Below are 6,000 nucleotides of genomic sequence, written 5' to 3'. Positions count from 1 at the left end.
GAAAATTCTGGAATTACTAGTAAGATGCTGGATGTTGTTAGGCAGTCTGAAACACCATTTTTTATTAAAAAAACCCCCAAACTTCTGACTGGTATATAAGTCAAACGCTTGCTATCATGACAGAGCTGCCGATTTCTATAAGGATTCTGAGGAGAAAGACTGCGGCTGGGAAACGAAATCCTGCTGCTTGTTCTGCTTGTTATTTGGGCTGTGGGCAGCTCCAGCTGACCTGTGCTGACCTCTGGCTGTATGTGCTGCACACACTGAGCCGATGCTCTTCTTTTCAGGCTCTGCTTTTGGCTCCCTCCTCCTCCTCCACAGCTTGCTGAGAGAGTGCACCTATGCCCCGGCACGCCCAGAGCGACACATACATCCATGTTAAAATTCAGAGAAGTTAACAGTGCTTAGTCTGTGTGTGTGTGTGAGAGAGAGAGAGAGAGAGAAAAAAGATGTGTGGTTTGATGTTTAGTCGAGCGAACCCCTTCATTGTGAGATGCGCGGACAGGTTGAAGCCTCGACATGCTGTGTGCCGTCTGTTGAGCGTGCGAATGTGGAGAACCGGCCCTCTGACAGGGAGATAATTAGAAACGTAAGCATCGGGCCGTGATTTCGTTCAGTCTCCAGGAGGATTTGCAGCCATTTCCTCGCTCCCTACCTTTGTCTGATCACCACTCCCTCTCCCCTTCGTGTCCTCTGGCGCCCTGCTTGACCTTGTATTATTCTAATTATTCTCATTACAGTGTGGCTTTCGAGACCTCCTGCAGCAGGTTCTGTGCTAACAGCGGAGTCTCGGCCGACCTTGGAAACAGCGGGAGGATGATGGCTCATTTAAACGCGGCCATCCTCGATTTGTGCGCGCGTGTGGGAGGACGAGGCGAGGGGGCGGGGAGGGTGGGTTGCGGGCTCACTCTGGGAGCTGGTTTGTCTTCTGCACAGGTAATTAATACGCTTATTAACTCCTCTGCTCAGATTATACTCAAAACCACAAGGAGAGAGTGGTGGGGGCGGAATATCTTAATGGAATTCGTGCTGCTTTAACTCACAGGGTTGAGCTTGATGGAGGAAAGGGGGGAGAAAAAAGTAGTTAAAGTTTAGAGGTGACTGAATCACTGAATCATTTCACTGAGTGTGCTGTGTTTATGGCAGAGGTACGCATACGGCACAGTTGGGCACGCTGAAGTGTGCTTAACCTGTAAATGAGGACGAGCTCGATCTTGTATTTCACTGGAGAGTGACGAGGGAGCTGAAATGGGCCGAAAATGGCATAATCAGTGGGTTAGTTCACCAGGCAGGAGAAGGTAAACAATATTCAGTGCTGTGAAAAAGTATTTGCCCCCTTCTTGATTTCTTAGGGGGTTTTTTTGCATATTTTTCCGTACTTAAATGTTTCAGCTCATCAAATAAATTTCGCTAACACACAAAAATACATTTATTAAGGGAAACAAGATATCCAAACGTACCTGGCACTGTGTGAAAAAAGTATTTTCTCCAACCCCCTCTTATTAAGTCATCAATCAGCCACAGTGTTTTGGAGAGCTGAGTTCAGTTTCTCTAGCCACACCCAAACCTAATTACTGCTAGACCTGCTGAATCATGAAATCACTTACATACAACCTGTGTGACAAACTAAAGTAGGCTAAAAGATCTCAAAAGGCAACAATCTGCCACAATCTAAAGAAACAGCTGAGAAAGGTATTGATATCTATCAGTCTGAAAAGGGTTACAAAGCCATTCCTCAGGCTTTGGGACGCCAGTGAACCACAGTGAGCCATTATACACAAATGGTGAAAACCCGGAACAGTGCTGAACCCTTTAGAAGTGTCCAGCCCACTAAAACTACTCCAAGAGCACATCGACGACTCATCCAGGAGGTCACAAAAGAACCCAGAACAACATCTACAGCACTGCCGGCCTCACTTGCCTCAGTTAAGGTCAGAGTTCATGATTCAACAATAAGAAAGCGACTGGGCAAAAATGGCTTCCATGGGACAGTTCAACAAGAAAACCACTGCTGACCAAAAAGAACACAAAGGCTCATCTCACCTTTGCCAAAAAACATCTTGATAATCACCAAGAATTTCAGGAAAATATTCTGTGGACTGACGGGACAAAAGTTGATCTTTTTGGAAGGTTTGAGTTCCGTTACACCCACTATACAACTAACGCAGCATTTCGTAAAAGTAACCTAATTCCATTGTGTGATATTCTTTTGCTGCTTTGCTGCTTCAGGACCTGGATGCCTTGCTGTAATTGGTGGATCCATGAAAAACAATGTCGAACCATCAGTTTGTGCCCTGAAGCTCAAGCTGACTCGAAGGAGGATGATCTAAAACACACCATCAAGTCCACCTCTGAATGGTTCAGATAAATAAGGTGAAGGTTTTTGAGTGGTCCAGACTTTCAGATTGAGATGCTATGACAACCTTAAACAGGCCATGCTAGTAAAAACGCTCCATGTGACTGAATTAAAACAATCCTGCAAAGAAGAGTGGTCCAAAATTCCTCCACAGGGCTGTGAAAGACTGTCATTGCTAACGTTTGATTACATTCTTTTGTCAAGAGTGGGAGAACCAGTTATTAGATTTAGACACAATTACTTCTTCACACAAAGTCAGGTAGGGTTGGATAGCCTTTTTCCTTCAATAAATCAAATCATTATTTAATCACACACTTTTTAAAAACAGGTTATTAGTGCCTAACATTAATATGTTTGTTGATCTGAAACATCTAAGTTTGACAAATATGCAAAACCCCCCAGAAAAATAGCTGTTTCATCCTGAGCTAACAGAGGCTGCAAGGTGCACCTTGCAAAACGACTGTTACAAGGTGCGAGTCCAGATAGCGAAGCTGGAGTGAGGGATTAACTCGATTCCATTTGTCTGTGCAAATCACTTATTTGCATTATGAAATGTGAGCACTGGAGGCAGAAGCAATCCTACTCAAGGGTAAAGAGGCGTCCATGTTGGATTTGAATCGCTTGCTTTGCATTGCTTTTGAAGATGACCGTTGGTTGCCAGGGTCCAGTTACCTAGGTAACGCTCAAATCTCTGGTCACCACAAAGCTGCAGATTGCTTCCTGTTTGGATGACCCTTATGAACTAAAAGCAGTTGAAGTCCCACTTGAGGAACATGATGTGAAGTCACTTTGAGGTCCATTTGAAAGTCGTGTAGACATCTAAGTCAAAGTGGAAGAACCTAAAATAGCTAAATTTAAAGCAATGCAGTACAAGACCTGACAGCAGGTTTAGCGGGTATGAAGACTAAACGACAAAAGGCTCAGAGAATGGATAACAGATGCTGTACTTGTTTCTCTCGTCCGTGTATATCAGCGAGGAATATCAGCATTAAAACCACTGATCTAATATTTTTTGAGGTCCCCTTGTGCTGCCAAAATGGCCGTGACCCATCAGGGCACGCACAGAGGACCTGTGTCTGCTGATGCTAGTAGCCCATCCTTTGCACCTCATGCTTGATTTGATTGGTATGTGGGGAGTTAGGAGACAAGGTCATCTTGGGTGTGTTCTGATAGATTGCATATTGCTGTAATTGAAGTCTTAATTTGTATAAAAGTACAGAAAAATGTTTTCATGTGAAACACTGTTAGTCTGTTAATGTTATTGTCCAGATTTTTCACCAGGGGAATTTATGGACCTCTGTTTGGTTTTTTAAGCATAATTTTCATGTTTAGAGCAGTCCATGTCCATGCTTTATTAGTCTGTTTCCTCAGTGTACTAACAGGGGCACACAGACTTTCACATTCTGTTCTCACCACATGACCCCTGTAGAAATCCATAGAAAATATAGTTTTTGGTTGTTATTTGCTGACTTTGCCAGTAACACAGACTTTACTGAACTGCCATTCCTGGATGAGGAAAAGAAGCTCAGGGGATTTGATGCGTAGAGCTCCACAGAAGTCTGCAAAAACATTGCAGCAATGAAAAAAAAGCTTTCTTTAAATTCATCTAAAGTACAGCCTTGGCCGCTGAGGCTGGATGGTCTGCCTGACCTCACTACTGTAGGAAGCACTGCAGGTAGCTTTGAGAGTCCATTGAGAATGCAGAGTTTGAGCCGCCCAAGGCCACATCAGACCTCATCAGGCCAGCTGTCTGGATCCAGGTGTTGTTTGAGTCGAGAGGGTTCACCCTCTGCTTCGCCCACAGCTCGCGTTGAGTGTATTTTTACTCAAGGCATGTGTGCGCATTGTTTGTGTGCGCCTTTACTAAAGGCCAAACTAGACAAATTCGACTCGACACCCGAGGAGGACCGCGTAACCTCGACGTGAGGAGGGGGTCGAACCTGCCAAACAATCAGGTTAACCAAAATGACAGCACAGTGATGGAGGACTTGATATGGGAAAAGACAGAAAAACTCCCCGAGGGATTTGATTGATGGTCTTTTTGTTGTTCATGTGAACTGGCATTAAAAACAAAAAATCTTTCAGGTGAGAAACAAAGTGTTGCCGGTTTGTAGTCATGAGTGTATATCAGCTCAGCGATTCCCAGATTATACAGAGGAGATGCTGCAACAGCTTGAAAATATGACTTTGTGGAGAAAACTTTGAAAACAAAACAAAACAAAAATCTCAGTTTCTTTGCTTCCAGCCTAAACTGCTCCTTTACCAGCACTGTTGCTGCGGTTCTGTCCGAGTGTGTCATGAACCCCGGTTTCACATTCATAATCCCGTTTGCTGATCTTTAGATTTTCTTGAGCATTTGGGAACGTTTAGTTCTTATCATAATTTTGTCTTAGTTTTGGAGCTTATTTGTTCCCTCAGTGTCAAGAGCTTGAAAAAGAAAGCGACTGGACTTCTTTAAAAGAAGAAAGAAGTCCAGTTGACGTCTGTTTGTTTTCAAGCTCTGAAGACTACCTTACCCTGGAGTAACTACATGGACTTATTCCGTCGGTATTCCCCATCTTATCCTATTAGTCAGTTTCCCCAAGTCAAATTTTATGTGTCTATGTTTTACCATTTAGTTACAGCTTTACAGTTCCTCTTTTATTTTGATAGTTTTCTGTCTCTTGTGCCTTTGGTTTTACTTCCCTGCGTCTCCTTATCTGGACTGAGTAAGGTGTTGGGGTAGTTACTCAAAAACAGTAATGTATTACACATTAGTCCTTACTTTTTTAAAAACTAATTCAGTGAGTTACTTCATTACTCACTGTTACACTACTAGTTACATTACTATCTCATTACCAGAGATGGGCAGTAACACGTTACAAGTAACATGTTACTGTAATCCGATTACTTTTTTCAAGTAACGAGTAATTTAAGGGATTACTATTGCAAAAAAAGTAATTTCATTACTGTTACTTTCCCGTAAGCCCATCAGTTACGTGTCCGTTACTAAACCGTTACTAAACCATCGTGATTTTGTGTGTGAGAGAATCACATGACAATGACGTAAGTGCGACACCCGTGGCAGCAACAGACGTGTGTAGATCAACAATGGATAATATGGAGTGTGGGAGAGAGAACGACCATGCAGCGTTTAAAGTGTGAATGTATTTGCATTACTTTGAGTTTTAGTTCGCAAAAAGAGACAAAAACATTTGCATCTTCTGTACACTCTGTGTGGGAAACTTCTTTCTACAGCAAAAAATTAAACTTCAAATCTGAACAAGCACGTAGCACACTGCCACAGGAATGTGAAATTCACAGAGAAACCCCCTGATCCCCCCACTGACATGACCGCTGCGACACCGGGCAAACCTCCACCCGCCCCACTCCTGCTAAGCAGCTGACAAGATATTTAAGAGCAACACAAATCCCTATCCTAATGCAGACACATACACTCTTTCTTGCTCCCACCGCTCCCTCCCTTCTAGACCACTTTCTTCTGATTGGCTGCCTCTTGCAAACAGGTTTGAACTGACCATTTTAGGCAGATCCCCTCTCTATGACATCACAAAGAGCTGAGAGTAGAAAAAAACCCCTGAAACCGAGCTTTTAGAAAAGTCTGAGGAAGGAGCTCTCAGCTCACAGGGATTACGTGCACATAC

Source organism: Oreochromis niloticus, linkage group LG22, assembly GCF_001858045.2.
Source record: "Oreochromis niloticus isolate F11D_XX linkage group LG22, O_niloticus_UMD_NMBU, whole genome shotgun sequence".
NCBI lineage: Eukaryota > Metazoa > Chordata > Actinopteri > Cichliformes > Cichlidae > Oreochromis > Oreochromis niloticus.
Note: the sequence above shows the minus strand (reverse complement) of the source record.